Source organism: Muntiacus reevesi, chromosome 6, assembly GCF_963930625.1.
Source record: "Muntiacus reevesi chromosome 6, mMunRee1.1, whole genome shotgun sequence".
Taxonomy (NCBI): domain Eukaryota; kingdom Metazoa; phylum Chordata; class Mammalia; order Artiodactyla; family Cervidae; genus Muntiacus; species Muntiacus reevesi.
In genome coordinates this window covers 56,850,433-56,874,921 of record NC_089254.1, presented here as the reverse complement: position 1 = coordinate 56,874,921, position 24,489 = coordinate 56,850,433, and the positions used below count along the sequence as shown (strand labels likewise).

The following is a 24,489-nucleotide window of genomic DNA, read 5'->3' as shown; positions in this document are numbered from 1 at the left end:
GCATCCAGTTGCATCACTTCATGGCAAATAGATGGGGAAACAATGGAAACAGTGAGGGACTTTATTTGCTTTGGCTCCAAAATCACTGCAGATAGTGACTGCAGTTCCTTTTAATGAAATTAAAAGATGCTTGCTCCTTGAAAGAAAAGCTATGATAAACTTAGACAGCACATTAAAAAGCAGAGACATTACTTTGCCAACAAAGGTCCGTCTAGTCAAAGCTATGGTTTTTCTAGTAGTCATGTATGGATGTGAGAGTTGGACTATAAAGAAAGCCGAGCACTAAAGAATTGATGCTTTTGGACTGTCGTATTGGAGGACTCTTGAGAGACCTTTGGACTGCAAGGAGATCCAACCAGTCAATCCTAAAGAAAATCAGTCCTGAATATTCATTGGAAGGACTGATGCTGAAGCCGAAACTCTAATACTTTGGCCACCTGATGCAAAGAACTGACTCCTTGGAAAAGACCCTGATGCTGGGAAAGAGTGAAGGCAGGAGGAGAAGGGGACAGCAGAGAAGAGGTGGTTGGGTGGCACCACCGACTCGATGCACATGAATGTGAGCAAGGTCTGAGAGTTGGTGATAGACAGGGAAGCCTGGCGTGCTGAGGTCCATAGGGTCGTAAAGAGTTGGACATGACTGAGCAACTGGACTGAAATGAACTGAACTGAACTATTTTGATATATCATCATTTGCCTATATGGTATACTTAATAAAATTATGAAATTCCATCATAGTTTATTAAAATAAAAATGTTAAATTTTGCTATTTATTTACCTAGAAAATTCCCTTATGTGAAAGACCAAAGTTTAGCATCATAACAAAATAATGATGCACTCCTTTACTAATTAATAAATTATGGGAGTACTTTGAAACCTTCCGGTGTATAGGTAAATTAGTAATGTCTTATGAAACTATAGGAGAAGGAAATGGCAACCCACTCCAGTATTCTTGCCTGGAAAATTCCATGGACAGAGGAGTCTTGTAGGCTACAGTCCATGGAGTCTCAAAGAGCTGGGCATGATTGAGCGACTTCACTTCACTTTAAGAAACTATGCATAATGTTGAATCAATAAATCAGAAGATATAGACAAATGATAACGAATATTTTCTTTCCTAATGAAGTAAGAAGCATATTTTCTAGTGATGCATAGTTTAAAACCTTGAGATTCTAACAGTACAGACTAGCTGCAGTTTCTTCCTCGTTCTCCTAACCAGTGGCATGTTTCTTACTCCTTTCCTCAAATACCCTCCTCTCATGAACCACCTGCATCACTCCCTTGATGAGCTGATGGCCTGTCATGTGATTACTTAGCAACTCCGAGGAATGATGGGCTGGGGGTGGGGGTTCCTACAGAGAGAAATGAGAAAGCAGTTGAGATGTAGGCTCAGAAAAACCTTCTTTCCATGTCCCTGTTACTAAAACTAATCAAAAGTAACTGTCAAAAGTAAAATCCTGAAATGACTTTAAATGCTACAAATACTTGCTAGTAATTGCCGTTTAGTCATTCTCTTGACCTTTTGTAATGAGTATTAGGATGAAAATTGGCTCTTCTCAGTTTCAGTTTAAAAAAAAAAGCAATGAGCTTCTAGTTCCAAAACTCTCTGATTAATCACAAATAATCTAATCCTGATCCCTAATTTTAAAATTAAGAAAACTAACCAGAGAATTTAAGTGACAGAGGCAACAAATATATCTTCATGTGTTTAAGACCATAACTTCTGAAATCAGGAGGCCTGGCTTGGAATCCTGGCTCTGTCACCAACTAGCCAGGTGACTCTGGGCAGATGCTCTCCCTTAAACTCTCCAGGCCTCAGTTACTCATCTGTAAAATGGGAATAATACTGCTGCCTTGCAAGGTTGCTATGATGATTAAACGATGCCAAGTGCTCCCATGAGACCCTGCCATACAATATGTTCAATAAATGATTATTATTTTTATTTTCCAAGGTCACAAAGTCTTCTAGTTCTGAAACAGAGCTTTCTATAGATTTCTTTTTTTAATCCACTCGACCCTAACCTACATGTCTCACATTTAAAGTTATGGCAGCTTAATAATAAATTTTTTATAACTCCAAATTGTACTAATATACTTTTCTCTCCTTCCCAGGGCTAACTGGAACATAGGTAAGTGTATTTCAAACTAATAAAAATGCAGAAATTCAACAAATAATTGTCAGTCTACTTTCTGCCAATCCCTTCAGTCTAGTTTACACATTTAATGGGTATTTTCGTCTGTTTTTCTAGACAAATCCTTCACTCATAAAGGGATCTGGCGGTTGGCACTTCTCTTTAGCACTCTTTTTTTCATAATTATCTTTCTTTTCAACCTGGCATAGAACAGAAGAGAGGTTAAGATTAACATGAAACACCCCGCCCCCCCCCCCCCCCACAGTCAGAAAGGCTTTTATGATGGAAAAATGCAGCTAGAAGCCCATCCTGAGGCTTGTAAAGATTCCACTAGTTTTCCACCCAAACCCTAAGTGCTGAGAATAGTCACAGCACGCTATAACATCTCCAGGAAAAGATCACCCTAAAGAATATCACCTCAAATCCTGCCTCCCCAGCTGCTCTGCAATTCAGCGTTTCCTAGGACAGCAGGAGAGTCAGGTGTAAAGATGAAGATGGCGCTAGGGGAGGTCTGTTCTAGGAAAGGCATGCTTCTTTACCCTAAAACCAAAAGCAAATAATCTAACTAAGCCAATATGCAAAAGTCCTTGTCTAGTAAATACACATTTTTTTGTGGCACATCCCTCTGTTGAGTATTTTGCTTTATTTTTTTTATTGCATGAAGTCTAAAGCTTGTTTGTTCATGGTGCTATTTTAATTTAAGCAATGCTTTTTCTTTTAAACAACTTTACACGTTATCATAAACGCTTAATGGCTACGCAAACAATTTTTACTCACTTTAAACCAACACAACTATTCATGGAAGTGCAAAATATAAATAGAATCAATGCATAAACTCCCAGTTCTCTCCTATCCTTGCTGCCTTAGGAGGCCTGCTCTGAGCTCAACAAGGGCTCATGTTTAAGGCACTGACAAAACTGGAGCATCCAATCAATGAGAAAATAAAACATTATTTGTTACTTAAGAGTTCTAAAAATAAGCTGAAGTCTCCATCATGAGAAAACATGCACTATGATGGATTTCCTGACACCACTTTATGATTTATTTTTCATATTTATTTTTCATATGATTTATTTAAAATTATAGCTGGGGTATGGGTACCATGTATAAAGTTCCTAAAGAGCTCAGCTAGCCCAGGTCCCACTTCAGCCAGCTTTTCCTAAGAGCTGTCATTTATTATACCCTGAGATTGCATTAACACAGCCACAGGGGCCCAGTGACCAATCAGAATGCACTCAGCCCCCAAGGGACCAGTATACCAGTAAGTGCTGGCTGAAGGCCAGGGCCTTGGACACCCAAGCATTACAAGGAAGGAAAAAGAGGAGGTGACTGCTGAAGCTTTGCTATTCTTATGCAATCATTTGTATCTAACTGTATCAGCTGTAAATGCTGATTTAGCTCCCATTTCTCTACGTTGTCCAAGAAACCAAGACCTTAATAATAAATTTTTGGAAGTCTTGCAAAAGCTCAATACATTATATCCAAGGCATCATTACCACTTGCCAGATGAAAAGAATATTAATTGTTTTTTTTTTTTTTTAATTGAGAACTTTTACATAGTAATTTTGGTTCTTTGTTCCTATCTCCCCGACTCCTCTTAACAGTTCCTCTTCTTGGAAGCAAAGCAGAACTCAAAAGTATGCATAATCACACCTTAACAGGTTACCATTTCCCTAAAAACCTGGTAACTGAAAAAGAAGAAAATTTTGTTTTTACAAACCAGTAATCAGACATCAGATTTATCCCGATCAAAAAGGACCAGCTCCTGCAGTCCAAGAGAGAAAGGCTGAACCAACCCAGGAAGTTTCAGGATTATACCTCTGAATAGAGACCTGACCTTATAACCACTATTTTGTAAACATTTTTGTTTATCCAAGATCAAAAAGTTGCAAGAAATCTGTGAACCTGTAATTCATAGCATCCTTTCATTATCCATTAGTTTAAAATTGCCATATCCACAGGATGTGGCAGGTCTTAGAAGTTTCAAGAAGGGGAAGCTGCTAGGCCATGAGTTTGTCTTTGGGTCACTAAAAGCAGATCTTAGTTCAGAGATGAGTCAACTCTGTGGCCTCACACAATTAGCAAATGAGGGCTGAGGCACTAGTACCTCCCCAGGAAAGGGAGGTTCATGAACTTTGTGACCTGAAAGGGTTACCCCTCCCTACATTCCTTGCTAGGCACAGCACTTCAACAGGGAGAAGATGGGTAAATTTGCATAAGCTTAAGGAGTTTTGCCTTATTTTATTGGGTTCCAAAATCACTGTAGATGGTGACTGCAGCCATGAAATTAAAAGATACTTGCTCCTTGGAAGAAAAGCTATGACAAACCTAGACAGCATATTAAAAAGCAGAGACATTACTTAGCCAACAAAGGCCCGTCTAGTCAAAGCTATGGTTTTTCCAGTAGTCATGTATGGATGTGAGATTGGGACCATAAAGAAAGCTAACACTGCAGAATTGATGCTTTTGAACTGTAGTCTTGGAGAAGACTCTTGAGAGTCCCATGGACTGCAAGGAGATCAAAGCAGCCAATCCTAAAGGAAATCAATCCTGAATATTCATTGGAAGGACTGATGCTGAAGCTGAAGATTCAATACTTTGGCCACCTGATGGGAAGAGCCAACCCTGATGCTGGGAAAGATTGAAGGCAGGAGGAGAAGGGGAAGATAGAGGATGAGATGGTTGGATGGCATCACTGACTCAATGGACATGAGTTTCAGCAAGCTCCAGGAGTTGCTGATGGACAGGGAAGCCTGGCGAGCTACAGTCTATGGGGTCACAAGGAGTTGGACACGACTAAGCGACTGAACTGAAACTAACAGCAGAGCCTCCTTAAAATACAGCTGCCCTCCACCTCCCCTTCAGAGGGAAGGGGAGACTCTCACCACCAGGAAGTATGAATTCTGCTTTCATCAGCATCAAAAAGTCCAAGAGAACTTTTCATACTTTCTCACTAAAGCTCTAAGCCCCCCACCCCTTTTTTCTTAAATTGATGTATACATCTTTACCTCTGGACACTTGACAACTTACTCCTTACTGAGTACTCCTACAAGCACAGATAAATAAGCCTTCTCTTTTCTCCTGTTAGGACTTCCCTAGTGGTTCAGATGGTAAAGCGTCTGCCTACAATGCAGGAGATCTGCGTTCGACCTTCTGGAGAAGGAAATGCAACCCACTCCAGTACTCTTGGCTGGAAAATCCCATGGACAGAGGAGCATGGTAGGCTACAGTCAATGGGGTCGCAAAGAGTTGGGACACAACAGAGCGATTTCACTTTCACTTACACTTTTCTCCTGTTAAATCTGGCTACTAATTGACTTGCAACTAATGTGCGCAAAAGAATGTTCAGAAAATTGATATGAAAAATAAAGGAATAACTGACCAAATTTGAATGCTAGTACATACAAACTCACAGAGAGACAGACAGGGAAAAAAAAGAAAACCAAATAGTCTAACAACTTTTATGGCTAGAATAACAAAAGGGGAAAAGAAACTAATATCTAACAGCGGTTTTCTATGTAAATACACATATCTAATTTGCTAAATTCTTGACTCTGCTCCCTACAATATTTCACCTTTTAGGGAATGAAACATCTATCCAAGCAATCTAAGAGCCATTCCTAACTCTTTTTTTTCTTATCCTATACACTCATGTTCATTGTCAAGACAAGCAGATCTGACCTCCTAAGCATCTCTCCCTGTCATCTTCTACCTACACTGCTGCCACCTCCTCTTCCTCTGGGACTTCTTTTTTTCTTAATTTTATTGGTGTATAGTTGATTTACATTGCTGGGACTACTACAATAGCCTCCTAACTGGTCCCTGGCATTCACTTGCTTCTCCTGCTACTCCCAATTCCATTCACTACAGAGAACTTTTAAAATAGCTTATCACTTCTGATCTCAGACTCCCCCAGTGGATTTCCAGTGTTTCTAGAATCTTTACCAAGCACTTATCTTGCATCATTCTCTCCTTGTTCATTACTTTTCAGCCACTAAGGTCTTTCTGGAAAGGGTCAGGCTCTATCCTACCTCACTCTTCACTTGGAAAGATCAAATGAAGCTCATCATCTGATCTCAGATTAAATGTCACCTTTTCAGAGGCCTTTTTGCTGCCTTACTGCTTGTGGAGGAAAACTGCCCCCTGCCATAGCAGTAAACAAAGAAAGATGCCTTCAAGCCATCAGCTACTACAGCTTCCCCCAACTGTGCATCCTGAGAGGACTCAGGATGGGAGAAAAGTTAGCTAAGGTACATGTCAAAGGAATGATTTCAGTGAGCCCAGATTCTTGCCTCTTTCCATACACAGAAAGATACTAAATTCATTAACTTGAGATGTCTGGCTTTCTTTATCTAATAGTCATCTTTTGACATCCTGACTACTTGGTTTTGTTGCAAAACTCCTATTATATCCTGGCGCCTCCCTTTGTTGTTCAGTCATTAAGTCCTGTCCAACTCTTTGTGACCTCATGGAGAGCAGCATTCCAGGCTTCCCGGTCTTTCTCTATCTCCTGGAGTTTGCTCAGACTCATGTACATTGAGTTGGTGATGCTATCCAACCATCTCATCCTCTGTCGTCCCCTTCTTCTGCCATCAATTTTTCCCAGCATCAGGGTCTTTTCCAATGAGTTGGCTCTTCACATCAGGTAACCAAAGTATTGGAACTTCATCTTCAGCATCAATCTTTCCTTTACCTCTTTCAAACAGTTCTGCAGAGCTGAGAGGCTGCCTCCTGGGCTTAAAGTCTTCAGAAAGTTCATCAAATAAAACATAATTCTCAACTTTTAGGTTGTGCATTTTATCTCAATTGCCACATCCAAATTCAAAATTAAGTATTTATTCTCTACAATTACAACCTATAGAACTGGTTATAATTTTCTTTCACAGAACGGGTCAAAATGTGTGACAATATACTTCTTTGTGTGCTTATTCACTCCCCTCCCTTCTTCCAATAGAGAGTAAACTCCATGCAGGCAGGGGACATGGTGCTTTTGTTTCCACTTCTACCTTCTGCTCAATACAATATCCAGTACCATAGGAGAGGATCAAGAAATATTTGTTGTCTGCTAATGCAATTAGGTATTTTAATCTCCACATTACCTGTTATAAGATGACCATGTGACCCAGTTTGCGTGACACCGTCTTTGTTTACACCTGTTGAGCTAGCATAATGCTTGACAAATTCTCACTTTCATTCTGGGCTTTATGATGAGTAATATAGTTACTCTACCTACAAGGAAGTTGAGATTTGGAGAGATCATATAGACTCAATTCTCCTTATCCATGGTTGTTATTCTCTATAGAGTCTTCATGAACACTGAATTAGCAAACGCTGAATCCCTGCTCCAAGGTAAAATGCAGAATTACATTCCCCCACCCCAACCAAGGGAGCGACTGGCCAAAATACTTCCTTCAGCCAATCAATAAATAACTTGGTTTCATGTGTGTTTCTGTTTAAAGACACCTTATTTAACATGTATTGTTGATCCATTAACCTTGAACTCAAGGCATCAACATGCTTACTCATGTCTGTACAAAGGTAATTAGTTTACATAGTTTCTTTTAGCACAGCTTTCTTGCATTTGGGAACACAGAGAACACTCCATCACTATGCTTTGGGCTAATTTTAAATAGTGAAATCACAAACAAAAAGCATAAAACTTTGGAAAACGTGACACTAAATAGCTATGAAAGAAAAGGACATTTGTTTACAGTACAAGAGCTGAACCAAGAAGGGAGAGTACCTTGTTCGACCTCAGCTGGGAACTTGCTCACTGGGCAATTCCAAATGTTCACTGCTCTGCTCATGTCTTCGAGTGACTACAAAAGCACCCTAAGCACCAATTTGAGGTTATAAATACTCTCAGGTAGGCAAATTCACAAATATGGAATCCTCCAACAATGAGGATGGAATTGTCTCAGGTGATTACAGACACTGTAGAGTGAGGACAGACCCCAGAAAATGTCCAAATTCGCATCCATTCATTAGACCAGTATTACCAAGGAAAGAGCTGCTCTTTTTGAAGCAAGGTACCACTACTCTAGATTTCTTGTTCTTCAGTCTCTAAGTTGTGTCCAACTCTTTGCAACCCCATGGACTGTAGCCTGCCAGGCCCCTCTGTCCATGGGGTTTTCCAGGCAAGAATATTGGAGTGGGTTGCCATTTCCTTCTCCAGGGGAATCTTCCCAGACCAAGGATGGAACCCACCACCCCTGCATCGGCAGGCAGATTCTTTACCACTGAGCCACCAAGGAAGCCCATTACTCTCGATAGATTGGTTATAATTATTAAAACCCCTAGATTGCCAGTTTATCAGAGTTCCAGTAGAAGTACAGAGAGAGGCAAAACTCCTTCACAGGATGGACACAAATCTGTATAAAACTAGTTAGCAATTGACAACTCTACACTACTCAAGAGTTAAACTGCAAGAACTACTAATAAGTGACAATTCACAAGGGAGTCCCAAGTAACTTATAATAACAATAGGTGATTTCACAATAAGATGTAGACCCTAAGATTTACCAAAAAAATGCAAATTTATGAGAGTATAAATATTTTAAGACTCAAAATTTGAACCACCCACAAACTAATGTACAGGTAAATTGATCTACAGACCATGAGAAATCCAGTATCTATGCCTCCTCCTTGTCCACAGGAGAGGAAAAACTCTTTAACAACGTTCCAATACTTGATTATTCTCAGTATTTAGGAAATCCTCTCTATGATTTCTCACTTCTTACTAAATTTCTTTTTACTCTTTCACTTTTTTTTGGGTGGGGGGGTGGTTAGTGGCATGTGGGATCTTAGTTCCCTGATCAGGGATCCAACCCACGCCATCTGCATTAGAAGCTCAGAGCCTTAGCCACTGGACCACCAGGGAAGTCTCTTTATTTATTCTTTTAACACACATTCAATCACAAGGGTTGAGACCAGCCTATAAGTTTATGAGAAGTATGGATAAAAATAGTGTAAAGTACAACTTAGTTTTCTATTTAGAAATTTAAAAGACTATTTAAGAATTCAGCATTAGACAAATACTTCCTACTGGTCCACTTTATGCTAACTGGCTTTATTACCATGTAAAGACATACACTGCTTTATGGATAGAAGGCATAATATCTGAAACAGCTAATTGATATGAATTTAAGGCAATTTCTAGATCAATTGCTTTATACTTTAAAAAAAAAAACAAGTCTTCTTCCTACTATTTAGAAACTAGAGAGGGTTTAGAGAGGGTTTTGAAATTTGGGAGAAAATTAAATGTTCTCTCCTAAACTCAATTTAGAGTTCATGATTTGAAATAATTTCAGACTTACATAAAAGTTTCTAAATGATCAAAAAAATAAACAACCCAATTAAAAATGGGCAGAAGACTTGCATAAACACTTTTCCAGAGAGGACATGCAGATGGCCAACAGGCACATGAAAAGATGCTCTACACTGCAAATCATCAGGGAAACGTACATCAAAACCACAATGAGGTATCACCTCATAGCTGGCAGAATGACTATCAGCAAAAACAAAACAAACAAAACACCTGCAAATAACAAATGTTGGTGAATATGTGGAGAAAAAGGAACCCTCATATGCTGTTGGTAGGAACGCAAATTGGTGCAGCCCCTATAGAAAACAGTATGGCGGTTTCTCAAAAAAATAAAACTGGAACTACTATATGACCCAACAATTTGACTCCTGGGTATATATCCAAAAAAAAAAAAAACAAAAATAGTCATTTGAAAAGATGCATCTACCCCAATGTTTAAAGTAGCATTATTTACAATAGCCAAGAAATGGAAGCAACCTAACTGTCCATCAACAGATGAATGGATTAAAAAAATGTGGCATATGTACATCTATGGGCTTCCCAGGTGGTGCTAGTGGTAAAGAACCTGCCTGCCAATGTTGGAGATGTAAGAGACTCAGGGTTCGATCCCTAGATGGGGAAGATCCCTTGCAGGAGGGCGCAGCAACCCATTCCAGTACTCTTGCCTGGAGAATCCCAGAGCCAGAGGAGCCTGGTGGCTACAGTCCATAGGGTTGCAAAGAGTCAGACATGACTTAAGTGACTGAGAATGCACACGCACGTGTGTGTGTGTATATGTGTGCAAGCACACACACACATATACACACACATATATGCACACGCACATATACACATGTACATATATATACACACACACATATATACACACACATTCATATATATACATATATACACACATGTATGTATGGGTTTCTCCAGGCAAGAATATTGGAGTGTATAGATGCACCCTCCTCCAGGGGATCTTCCCCACCCATGGATGGAACTCTGAGTCTCTTTTTCTCAAGCATTGGCAGGTACTTTCTTTACCCCTACCACCACCTGGGAAGTGCCAAAACAAAACACAGCTTCTCCTTACAAAGGTGTCCCTAGCTTCCCATACCAAGAAGGGAATAGCAACTTTATCACCTGAGATGAGATAGCACCAGATGGACCTGCACAAACAAACCCCACTAAATTTGACCCTTACCTTCCATTAGTTCTCACATAGCTTTACTTTCCTACATTTTACCATCCTTGGAAGCCTAATACTTTCCTGCACCTTGTCACTATTCTAAAACTTTTTGTTCTTTGTTAAGATACCATACAAGCCCAAGTTATAACCACCCCTTTGAGTCACTCTTCACTGAGTTTCTCTCTTATGTGTGCATGCCGTTTGTGTCAATCAACTCATGTATTTTTCTCTCATATTACATCTTTTCAATCTAATTTGCAGGACCCCAACTGGAGAACCTAGGAGCATAAAGGAAAAAGATGTGTTTCCTCCCCAAAACTATATATGAAAAAGTTGTAGACACAATGCCCCTGTACCCTAAATATTTCAACATGTACTCTGAAGATCAAGAGCATTCACTTACAGGGAATTCCCTGGTATTCCAGTGGTTGGGACTCCAGACTTTCACTGCCAAGGGCATGAATTCAATCTCTGATCAGGGAACTAAGATCCTACAAGCCATGCAGTGCAGCAAAAAAAAAAAAAAATTCACTTACATAAACAGAGCATAGTTATCAAAATCAGGAAATTAAAATTGATACAACACTAATATATAATCTGCAAGACCTATTCAAATGCCACTAATGAGCCCAATTATTTCCCTTATCGTACAAAACAAAGAATTTGCTTCCCTGCCTGGGAGCCAATCCAGGATTGCTAGCAGAATTAAGTTTTTCATCTTTGGTCTTTTTCAGTCTGGGAGATTGCTCAGCCTTTGTCTTTTGTGACCTTGACATTTTTGAAGAGTACAAGAAAAATCGACAAAAGTTACTTTTCAGAATGTCCCTCGATTTCAGTTTGTCTAATGTCTCCTGGCAATGAGATTCTGGTTATGGATATTTGGCAGAAATACTACAGGAATGATGTCACATTTCATATCAGGCAGCACCTGTAGCTTGTTTGTCCCATTAAAGGAGGTGTCTACTTTGAGCACTTGGTTAAGACTGCCTGCCTGGTGAGTTCACAAGTTTTTACTTGTCAATTACATTACAGGCATCTGACACAAAAATCTCAAAACACTTCACGAATGAGTCCACTTACACAGTTTCTACTGTCTGTATTCTTTGTTACATTTGCAGAGATTCTATTTGGAGGTTCTTTATTTCCTACCTATTTAATTATTTATTTATTACTGACTATCCTGTTTCTATTACTTTTCCTTTCTTATAACGTGTTACAAGAAAAATATCTAAACAGATTTTTTTTTTCAGGCAGTGTTCAATATGATGTGGGTTTTAGGTAAATTTTGACATACCCAGGTTTTGTTGGTTTCTTCTATATTTTACCTCTAGTAGGGATAGAATATGTTGCTTAGACAATCCACTGGATTCCAGTATCTACTTTGGCCATAGAAACAGAAAACAAATGCACATGCATGATATGCTGATGTGGACACTATCTTAGTCCATTCAGGTCCATAACAAAGTATCATACACTAAGTGGCTTGTCAACAACAGAAATTACTTCTCACATTTCTAGAGGTTGGAAGTCATGGAGCCTGATTAGATTCTAGTGACAGCCCTGATGTGCAGACTGCCTAGAGCAGCTGGTAAAGAATCCGCCTGCAGTGTCGGAGACCTGGATTCAATTCCTGGGAAGATCCCCTGGAGAAGGTTACCCACTCCAGTATTCTGGCCTGGAGAATTCCATGGACACAGAAGCCTGGTGGGCTACAGTCCATGGGGTCGAAAAGAGTTGGACACAGGTGAGTGACTTTCACTTTCACTTTCTTTCATTTTACTTTGCCTTTCATCCTCATTGTGGCAGAAAGTAATAGCTGGCTATCTCCCTGGCTTCTTCTTACAGGGGACCATAAAAGAAGGCCGAGTGCCAAAGAACTGATGCTTTGGAATTGTGGGGCTCTTGAGAGTCCCTTGGACAGCAAGGAGATCAAATCAGTCAATCCTAAAGGAAATCAACACTGAATATTCATTGGAAGGACTGACGCTGAAGCTGAAGTTCTAATACTTTGGCTATCTGATGCAAAGAGCCGACTCATTGGAAAAGACCCTGAAACTGGGAGAGACTGAGGACAGGAGGAGAAGGGGGCAACAGAGGATGAGATGGTTGGATGGCATCACCGACTCGATGGACATGAGTCTGAGCAAACTCTGGGAGATAGTGAGGGACAGGGAGCCATGTGTGCTGCAGCCCATGAGATCACTAAAAGGTCAACACAAGTTAGTGACTGGGCAACATAACAACAACAATCTCATTCATGAAGACTCCACCCTCATGATCTAATCACCTCCCAAAGGCCCTACCTCCAAATCCCAGTACATTAGGATTCCCTCCAAATCCCATAACATTAGGATGAGGCTTTCAACAGATAAAAAGGGTAGAGGGGAACATGGGCTTCCCAGGTGACTCAGTGGTGAAGAATCTGCCTGCCAATGCAGGAGACATAGGAAGCTCGGGTTTGATCCCTGGATTGGCAAGATCTGTTGGAGGAGGAAATAGCAACCCACTCCAGTATTCTTGCCTGGGAAAGCCATGGACAGAGGGGACTGATGGTCTACAGTCCATGGGGTCACTAAGAGTCGGACACGATTGAGCAACTGAGCACACACAGAGGGAAACAGAATTATTCAGCCCAAAGCACACATGCAATTACTGACACTCGAACCAGATAAATGAAGTAATACAAATGCAAATAAAAAGTGCAGCTATTTAGAAAAGATATATTTAAATGAGTGATCAAAATAATTATACTGTGGAAAGAACTTCTATTTGTCAGGAAAACACTAAGGTCTAGAATGACTCAAAAGGCTGCCCAGAAATTTGGCCCTGATAAATTAGTTCTTTCACTCCAATTTGTAATAAAACCAGCAAGTGTTGTACACACACACACAAACATGAATATAAATGCACACAAGTTGGTTTGAGCATGTGACCTTGTACAAATAACATTGCAGGTATCATATTTGAAAATATATGGAATTATTTTACAAAGTATAGAGTATACATTCCTTACTTTGCTTTTAATAAGTACCATCAACATGGCCTAGGGACAAATTCAAAGATTTAGTTTAACATTTTTCTTGCAGCAAATGCATAAACTTCCTTGTACACTACCTGAAAGTCTACCTCTTAGCAGGTCTTCCTTATTCTACTCTTGCTTGGGATAGTTAATTCTCCAGAATGACCCATCTAAATACAGATCAGATCATATCACTCTCTTGTCCAAACCTCTCAGAGGCATCCCATCACACTTAGAAGAACATTCAAAGCTGTATCTATAGTCTGTCATCAGCCTCTCTGGTCTGGCTTCCAGGCTCTCTCTGCACCTCCTTCCCTTGTCTCTCCCTCCACTCAAGCCTCTCTGACCTTGCTGTTCCCCAGGACACCAAGCTTCTCTGCCTAGAACATGCTCCCCACAAACTGTCCTGTGGCTCCCTTTCCCTCTTCACTCAAGTTCAAATGTCACCTCCCTGGGGAAGCCTGCCTTGATCCCTACTTAAAATAGTGCCCCATCCTTCTTACCTCCTTCCTCAACTTCATTTTCTTGCTGATGCTTTAAAAGCAGGATAGTATCTCAGGGATTTGCTTCCTTGTTTATTTTCTGCATTCCCCACTAGAAAAGAAGCTGCTTGTGAGCATGGGTGTTTCATTCACTGCTGTACATCTAGAAGGCCCGGCACATATACTGTGTGTGTGCATGAGTGTGTGTCTGTGTGTATGCTCAGTCACCCAGCCAAGTCTGACTCTGTGACCCCATGCACTATGAAGTGAAGTGAACTGGAAGGCCCTCAGTTGTGTCTGACTCTTTGTGACCCCATGGATTGTACAGTCCATGGAATTCTCCAGACCAGAATACTGGAGTGAGTAGAGTTTCCCTTCTCCAGGCGATCTTCCCAATCCAGGGATCGAAGCCAGGTCTCCCTCATTGCAGGAGGATTCTTTACCCACTGAGCCACAAGGGAAGCCCATGGACGATAGCCCTGATGCCGAATAAATATGTGTTGAATAAAGCAATGAATGAGTGCCCGTGTATACACACAGAGTGTGAATATGGAGAGTAGAAACTCTGTCCTTACATGAAAATGGCCTTGGATCAGGATGGAGTTTTAAAACTCCAAACATCAGGTCTAATCCCTGGAGATGCCAGTGCACAAGGGACTCACAGTGTTCAACACTCCACAACTGATTCTGATTCAGAACCAAAAGCCAAAAACCTCTCTCAAAGGCTGAGCTACCTGTTAACTGAAGATCTTCAATTTGAGGGCTCCAAGGCAGAATTGAAGTTGCTGTGCTTCAGTTGCTGGTTCTTGGCTGGAAATGACTTCACCTATACAGTTAATGCCTACAAGCCACAGTCCTGTGGGGCCCAAAGACCCTATCCCCAGCACTGGAAATAAGAACACTTCTTAACTAACGTGTTTGATTTGTAAAGAAAGGGTGTGCCAACCAAGAATGCAGGTTTCCTTTTCTTTAGAAGCCTACTGAATGTTGTGATTGTTAGGAGCAGAACTTGGGGAGGGAGAGAAGAATAAGGAAAGAGGAATCAAGGCTTGGATAATGAATGGGCATAAGGTAGCAAGAAAGGATATTCCTATCTCAGGAGTCTCACTGAGGAGGAAGGAGAGAAAAGGATTGAAGCTTTCCTGATGTATCTCCAACGGCATAATGCTTGTCTCCCAGGCCCTGAACTCAATGCTTCACACACAGTTCCTCCATGAACCATCATGTTACAGGCTGAATGTTTGCATCTCCAAATTCCCCATGTTGAAACTTTATCCCAGTGTGATAGTCCTGGAGGTAGGGTTTGGAGAAGGTGATTAGGTCCTGAAGGTGTAGCCCTCATGAATGAGATTAGTGCCCTTTCAAAAGAGACCTCAGAGAGATCCCTGCCCACTTCTACCATGTGAGGACGCAGAAAGAGGCAGAACTTACTGTCCTGACAATTCACAAGCACAGTTGTCTGTTAAAGGCCCAGAAAAGGCCTTCAGTAAAGCAATCTGTTGACTCTGTGTTTCCCAGTGTCTGTCAAACTTATTTGATCATGGAACACTTTAACCATCGCATCTGCTAATGACCTGTGGAACACACTTTAGGAAACATCTTGCATGCTTGTATGGAATGTCATGATGAAATAAAACCTCACATGAGGGCGAAAGTATCAGCACCCAGGAGTGGACAGGCTGATATGGAGGCCTAGGTTTCTCCTTGAGCAAACATATCCATAGAAACTAAAAACAAAAAATAAATTATCATGAACTGCAATTTTTAAAGTGCTATTTATAATAAACAATTCTAACTTTTGTTCTTTAATCTATACAGCTGATTTTCTGTAATATAATAGTTCACGTGCCACCACACTTTGCAAAATGACAACATTTCAGCCTTCTGAGAAGTTGAATTTGGGGAAAGGAATATTATAACTTGGGGCAAGACATGTTGTGACTGAGGAAACCAAATGTCATCTTGTCTCCCCGCCAATATCAAGTTATTGCTTAGAACTAAACAGAAACTGGAGAAGGTAGCCTAGGACTTCTCCCTGCCCTGCCCCAGCCATCAGAAATCTTTCCTGTAGCTGATATGGTCTTGTGTTTACACAAGAGACTACACAAAATACTGCTGCCACCTGCTTGAACAAAATACACTCTGAATTGCAACAAGAACTTCAGAAAAGGGTAACTTGAAGTAACACACATAGTCATTCAACACACAGTGTGGCTTCTAAAAATAAAACTATGTAATTTACATATTTCTGAAGCAGGACTTGCTCAAATAGTTCCCTGAACACAGGGAACCATAGGCCATTTAAACTGAAAGGATTGCGTTTTTCAGGTTTTCTCTTTTGAGCAAAGTACACCTTCTTTTTTTAAAACTTTTAATTCAAGAAATAAATTACAATGCAATGCCAAAGCACTATTTTCCACAGCAGCAAATTAGAGAGGGCTAATTTGTGGACACAGCCGTGCCCTGTCATCTGTACCTTGTCACTTTAATTTAGCACAACCAAAACCTCACCATTTCTTTCGTTCTTACTTCTCCACATAGCAGAATTTTAGCCTGCATGCTGGGTTTCAAAGAGTCCAAAATAAAACCAGCACACATTAAGCAAAACAGCCACATAAGACTTGTCCTTTATGTTTGAAGAAAATGACTTTCAAAGTTCAGGAGGAGGTTGTTTAAAAGGCATAAGTAGTCTTGGGAAGGTTTTTTAAAGTCTATTTTAAAACGTTGAGATGTATTCCTCACCATTTGTTGACATGAATGTGAACGGACACGTGTATTTCTTCAAACAGAAGCAATGAAGTTGTTTCTTGAAATCTGCACGCAATAATCCGTTGTTAAAACATCTCAGCTATGCAAGAATCTCTGAGTCACAAATTATCAAAGTTAAAAGATAAACCTATACCGTCTATCCTGTATTACAGGCAAGAATGATAGATTGGGCTCCGAGCTAGTTTCCAATTCTCAACATCCTGTTCTTACAATAGCAAATCCAGCCATCTCTCAACCATAGGAAATAAGATTGTAAAGTTGCAGCAGACCCAAATGCTTCCACGTCCACCTATGGGCATGCATACAGCATGAAGCATGGGTGCCCCCAGGATTCTTAATTAACTCTCTGCCACATGCAACCCTCAAGAGCGAGAGCTGCTCTCTGAGACAAAAATCAATAATCGTAAACAGAAATATACGTTTTCCACACAGTCTCATGGGTGTCACCCAATTTCCAAAACCTCATTGTCTTCTTTCCCCATACCACCTTCCTTTCTCACCCCTTGAAATTCAGAGCATATTCCACGGCCCTTTCATTCCCCAAGCAGCAAAGCCTTAAGTATCCATCACCTGTGTTCTCATTCCGTAAATCAGTTGCTTAGAAATATTAGCAACAGTGGATGGCTATGTATCGGCTACCACAGTGACAAGCTGTAAAGATGTACCACGGACATGAAAATGTCGACTCTTTTGAAACTCAACTGGTAATTGGAATTCAGAGCTAGTGCCCCACCATAAATCTGTACTTTCCAGCTGTCACTGGGAGTAAAAAGTCTGTCTTTTGACTGAGCAGGGACCCAAAGCCCATTACAGGGAGTGCTTCCTTACACAGCTGTCAGCCTCCAGCCCCTTCTTGGAGGAGCAGGATCAGTTTCACATCAGTTTCACATCCAGCTATCCTCCCTTCCCCCTTGTCCTGGCCAACTTCACCTAGCAGATGCCTGACAGAGCTGGAGAGGGTAGAACTCTTTGTATCAAATACGAAATCTGACTAACAGAGGCTTAACTTAGTAAGATACCCCAAGGAACACATTTCTTGTTCCTGCTTGTCCTTTTCCACCACCCCCAGTCCCCAGTCCCTGATGCAAGGAGGCCTAGGGACAGGTTAAAAGTGAAAGTTATAGGTCCCTAAGCAGACCACAGAGCCTACCTGCTTTGAATACATGTTTCAGGTGATTCTATTTCTAATTCTTTTCACTGGTCCACAGAGTTTGGTACTTACCACAGTCCCTGACCCTTAAAATAAATCAAACAGATGGCAAAAAATGGTGCCAGAATTCACATGGGGCTTTTTGTTTTGTTTGCAAATGGAAACCAAGTCTCTGTTTCTTGAGCCTTGCAGGTGCTCACCACTCCACCCTCCAAGCTGTTTCTGTCTACCAGGTGCTAAGGGCCATGAACTCCTCATGAGGCAGCACTTTTAGAGGAGAGGACGATCTGGTTGCCAACATCTGCCACAGAACACAGATGGCCAGGCTAGGACTCAACAGCCAGCCTGGTGACCATGTAGACACCCCAGCTGAACACGTGGATCGATGTCCACAGTGTAGAGACGCAAATCAGGCATGTTCCAGAAAAGAAGAAATTATCATTTACAAAGGCATTTGTTTGAAAGGTCTTATCATGGTATGGGCAAAGGAGTAAACAAAATATAAAATTACACTAAATTGAGGACCCTGAAGTTGGACCAGGGTGGGCTAGTCCACGTATGTACGTGTGCTTCCTTTGTAAAAATCAAAACAACCTTCTAAGCTTTATTTGGAGAATACAGGGTCCATGCCTGAGAACTCCTGTGGTCTTCATCACTCACAGAAGGATTCAGACCCTCTCGCCTTATCTCTAACCAATGAGCCACACAGGACCATTGCTGCTGGGCTGCAGGCAGACGTACTTGCAGGCCAGGTTTCAAGTTTGCAGCACCTCTTCAAAAACAGAATCCAGCACTAAGAGCCTCAAGGTTTGGGTAACTGCAGTAACACTCACTAGGAAACAACCAGCTTTTACATAAGGACCCATTGGGACCACAGGTTCCAGGGCTGAGTACCTGGGGGCCTTCAAGTGCTTGGCCACTTGTGTGAGAAAGAACAGCAAACCCTCAGGGGAGGGGGGATTGAAGCAGCAGAGCCCGGAGGCGTGGGGTCTCACCCCTAGAAAGGCAACACTACTCAGCTGCAGAAAGTGAATTATCATCTTCATGCACAGACAACAAGCCCTGAATGGACTTTGTGCCAAGGAGCCGAATTCCTTTGGTTCACAGTAGTGGGGGCACACTGGTCTCAACAGGGGGAAAAAAATACCCATTTGGACTAAATCGCTAAAAGAAGTCTGCAACTGGGGAAGTTAAATAGAAGATAGTAAGATATTCCAGGAACATAAGCCTCTTTAAAAAAGAAAAAAAAAGGCTTTCCTTCCTTTTACATGGCTTAAAAAAATAAACAACAGAAAAGAGGAAAGTTGCTACTCTACAGTCTCTCTCTAACCTAAGTTCCCATGTGGCCAGTGGCAGAAAAAAAAAAAAAAGATCTCTAAGGAAACTGAATAAAGTGGTAAATGTTCCTGAGAATGAACGTATAAAATCAACCCAGAAGGAGGTCACACGGAATCACACACAAGCAAAGGCATTCAGGGGTCTTCAAACTGCCTGAGGCTATTTCTGTATCTAAAGAAAGAACACAAGCAGAGAGGTGGCCAACCATGAAAGGAGACCAAAACTGAAGTCCGGGAGGCCACCCCAGCTGTACCGAAGGCAGGGCAAGCCTGCCCAGACTCACGCCCCCACGCAGCATTGCCCTGCGCGCGAGGCTCGCATGAAGAATGCAGGAACCAGGCTGCCCCGGACCGGATGCCTCTGGACCTTCTGGTCACACTGGCCAGCTCCTCGCTCTGTGAGTCCTTATTTACCAAGCAGTCTCCTGACTGCACCTGGCTTCCCCCTTGAAGATTTCCTACAGGGAGGAAATCTGCTAGTGAAAGAGTGCCAGTGGCCTTGAGTACATTTCCCACAGTCAATCATCAAATTGGCATCTCTCTCCCCAGTCCCCAGAAACCTGCTAATTGCACCTGTCCCTGGGAGGTAGCTCTGCTCTCCTGGAGCTGACAGTCTTTCTTCTGAGTCTGTTTTCACCTGCTGAGAGCTGTTGAGATGCAGGCTTGTTCCTAGCTATGCCCTAGGTTTCACCACCACTTCACCCCTATATCTTCTCAAGGAAAACCAGGACCTCTCTTCCCCACATTTCCATCAGCATATAATGCAAAGCAAATCTCATTAGGACAATCTGTCTGGGGGGAAAAAGTCCAAGTTTGTTTATTAACATTTTTCTTTAAAAAACTTGTTTTTAATTTTCAAGCAATCTCAAAGTTACAAAAAAAAAGAAAGGCAACTAAAGTACAAAAAGCTTGCTTCCTTTCTGAAACACTTGAAAATAACTTGCCAAACAGAAGCCCCATCACTCAGTGACATTTCAGTGTGTGTTTCCTACAACAGCGACATTCTCCTCCACAACCACAACAAAACCATCAATATCAGGAAATGAACATTTAATACATGCTGCATTTGCTCCTGGACACTATTCAAATTTTACCCAAAGTCCCAATGTTGTGCTTTATAGCAAAGGGAGTCAGTTCAGAATCACAGAGCGCTTTAAGCTGTTGTGCCTCTCTATGTGTGTGTGTGTGTTTATGCTAAGTCATTTCAGTCATGTTTGACTCTCTGCGACGCTATGGACAGCAGCCTACCAGGCTGCTCTGTTCATGGGGATTCTCCAGGCAAGAATACTGGAGTGAGTTGCCATTCTGTTCTCCAGGGGCTCTTCCCAAACCAGGAATCAAACCCATGTCTCCTGCATCTCATGCATTGGCGGGTGGATTCTTTATCACTGCGCCACCTGGAAAGCCTGTTATATCTCTTTAGCCTCTTTTATTCTAAAACACTATCCTCAGTCTTTCCCTGATTTTTCTGACCTTGACAGTTTTTAAGATTACAGGCTGTTTATTTTGGATAAAGTCCCTCAATTTGGCTTTGTCTGATGCTTCCTCTGATTAAATTCAGGTTGTGGATTTCTGGCAGAAAATCATGGAAAAGTGATGCTACATCCTTTCCCTTGAATGTTTTCAGGTGATCCATGATTTTGAAGTGTCCCTTTGCTGGTTATGTTCACTTTTTTCCCTGGCTTGTGTGTGTGTGTGTGTGTGTGTGTGTGTGTGTGTGTGTGGTGTTCAAATCCCGACAAGTTCACGAAGATTAGCCTGTCTAACCCAAAGACAGGCTGAGCAAGTGAGGGCCTAGGAGTATCTCGGTTTGTATTTGGTTGGCCAAAAAGTTCATTCAGATTTTTTTCTATTACATTGTACGGGGCAACCCAAACAAACTTTTGGGCCAGCTCTATAACTTCTCTGCCCTCTATCACAAACAGCGCTCTGCTGCTCTGCCTCCCCCTTGGAGGGAACAGTAGTGATGGCAAAGAAAGCAGATTTACAGAGATAGATTTACAGAAATGAGACATATAGAAAACGAAAGAAGGGAGATGAGATGCTTTTGTGGACAAATAACAGAATTCCTTAGATCCTACTCACACAATTTCTCCCTACAGGTAAATTGCGTTCACTTCCTCAAGCAAAAAAGGTCCCCTTTCACTTATTCATTCACTCAATCTACAAAGAAATCTCCATATGGAGAGCCTCTCTTTTAGGCATGGGGACACCAATACACAGAGGATACCACTCTGCCCCGAAGGACAGAATGGCCCCTTATAGAAATACTATAAACAGACAACTACAGTGTGGTGTTGAGAAGGAGAACCGAGTTCAGGTTCAGAGGAAAGCAATCCAGCATAGAGACTGGCTAGCTCAGCACAGCTTGGCATGTTCTGCTGAAAGCAGATGTAAACAGATCCCAGGTCAGCCTGAGAGCAAAGTTGAGCTGCAGGAGACGACAGATTGGAGAATGAGGTGGACGGGGACTGGGTCAGAAAGACCATGGTGGGTTCAGCAAAAGTCTTCATTACTCATCCCTTGAGCCGTGAGGAACCACTGAAGGGTCTGAAGCCCAGTGGCAAAATCATGCAGATACTTTTACAACAATCTGAGGAACTATGTACAAAGAGGAAGAAGGGGAAACAGAAGGGAAGTTAAGCACACAGAATATATTGAGGAGACAGTTGCAGTCATCAGCCGGACCAGAGGCTAATGAAGGTTAATCTGGGGCAGGAACAATGAGGAGGAAACAGGGACAGGATCCCACGGAAACACAGGATGCAATATCCAAGGGATTCTGCAGGAGCAGGAGCAGTAGGAGATCAAGACATCAGAAGTGCCTGGGGCTTCTGGATTAAGTGGATATGAGTAGGGTGCTTTTAATCAGAATCCAGAATATAACAGCAATAGATGTTGCTAATGACACTTCCAGACACAAAACCAATTTCCCAAACTCTTAAATCTGGTATCCTAGTGAATTTATACTCATCTGCATTGGTAGAGGATTTCAAGGGCTGTTTGCTGTTACGGATAGATATTACAGCATGCTGAGTTTCAGCCCTAGTATTTTAATTACATTTGAGTTCCTAACATTACCTACTGCAGCGATTATTGTGGGCATAGCTGGGAGTGATTTTATAGTAAGAGAAAGAGGGAGAGAGACATTTAAGACTTGTTCATCCTTGCCTCACTCACTGCCACCTACCACTAACACTTCCCTAATCAGTTTCAGAAATGTTAGAGTTGAAGAAGCCTATTATTGATTTAATGACACAACACACTTCTCATACATTTTTAAGTAATATGAATTATAATCAATTTTGTTTTGAGAACTTTAAGAGGTAGATCATGGCATCTGGTCCCATCACTTCATGGCAAATAGATGGGGAAGCAATGGAAACAGTGACGACTTTATTTCCTTGGTTTCCAAAATCACTGCAGATGGTGACTACAGCCATGAAATTAAAAGACACTTGCTCCTTGGAAGAAAAGTTATGACAAGCCTAGTCAATATATTAAAAAGCAGACATTACTTTGCCAACAAAGGTCCATATAGTCAAAGCTGTGGTTTTTCCAGTAGTCATGTGTGGATGTGAGCTGGACCATAAAGAAGGCTGAAGGCCAAAGAATTGATGTTTTTGAACTGTGGTGTTGGAGAAGACTCTTGAGAGTCCCTTGGACTACAAAGAGATCAAACCAGTCAATCCTAGAGGAAATCAATACTGAATATTCATTGGAAGGACTGATGCTGAAGCTGAAGTTCCAATATTCTGGCCACCTGATGCGAAGAACTGACTCATTAGAAAAGACCCTGATGCTGGGAAAGACTGAAGGCAGGAAAATAAGGGGATGACAGAGAATGAGACGGTTGGATGGCATCACTGAGATTCAATGGATATGAGTTTGAGCAAGCTCCAGAGATGGTTGGTGATGGACAGGGAAACCTGGTGTGCTGGAGTCCATTGGGTCACAAAGAGTTGGACAGGTCCTAGCGACTGAACAACAACAACAATAGGAGAAAAACTGAAAACACCCTACAATGTTCAAAAGCTAAGCTTAGGAACTGTACATTTACACGGTGAAAGATGAAAACTCTATGTTTGGCTGAAATCTAGAGGCAATTAAGGTTCTTCTCCTCTCCCAGTGTTTTGTTTGTCCTGCTAATGTAAAGCAAACACCTCTGCTATGTCTTACTCTAACCTACTTCTCTCTATACACCCAATAAGCAAATATTCAGGTCTGAGGTAAGAGATGGGGACTTTCCAAGTACAAATCTACCCAATGAGTCAAAATAATTGCACAGACCTTTTATACACCTTGTTTTTGATTTAAAAAACAAAAAACCCAACCATATCATAGCTTTTCTGTTGGCAGTCTCAGCCCTTTTTCCTTCACTTATTTCTTCCTTTTATCTGTATTATTTGGTGCACGGCATTGGGTCACCCTCAGCCACACTTTGCCATCACTCACCTTGGTGAGAAGCATGTGAGTTTTCTGGGCAACACAGTGAAGCATATAATCAGCAGTAGATCTTGATTCATACAAACCTGGGCTGATCTGGTGCCTCCACATTACACCCTGTCCACCCTAAACTAAGTCACTTGAGCACTCTTAAGCCTCTGTTTTCCTAAGCACAGTGATGACAATGATAAGCTCGCCTAAGAAGATTTATGTGAATATTAAATCACAGTGCATGAAACAAAGACTCTCTTTGCCAAACTTTGGTCAGGCCCCTCTGCCTCCGCTTCCATCTCTGTTCTTGTAGAACCCAGTTCTAATAAGAATTCTGCTAAATCAGTTCAGAAAGAATCCTCAATATCTGATCAAATTCCTCATCCTCCAGTAGAACCGTGATCACCCTGGCCTGCCTTCAGCCAGAATCCTGTTAATTCTTGCTTGGTTTAGCAAGAATCCCATATTCTTAGTTTTTCCCCTTAGTGACTTTGCTTCTACTGTCCATTCCCCAACCCAGCTGCACACATGCATGCTCAGTCATGTCGGCTCTTTGAGAACCCATGCACTGCAGCCTGCCACACTCCTCTGCCGTGGGATGTTCCTTGCAAAAATACTGGAGTTAGTTGCCATGTCCTTCTCCAGGGGATACTCCTGACCTGGGAATC

The 24,489-nt window shown here is 41.6% G+C and overlaps 1 protein-coding gene across 2 annotated transcripts in view; it reads right to left on the bottom strand.

Annotated features, from left to right (window-relative positions):
* Window positions 1-24,489, bottom strand: part of ELMO1 (engulfment and cell motility 1) — a 556,385-nt gene that overhangs the window by 474,192 nt on the left and 57,704 nt on the right. The window lies entirely within an intron of this gene.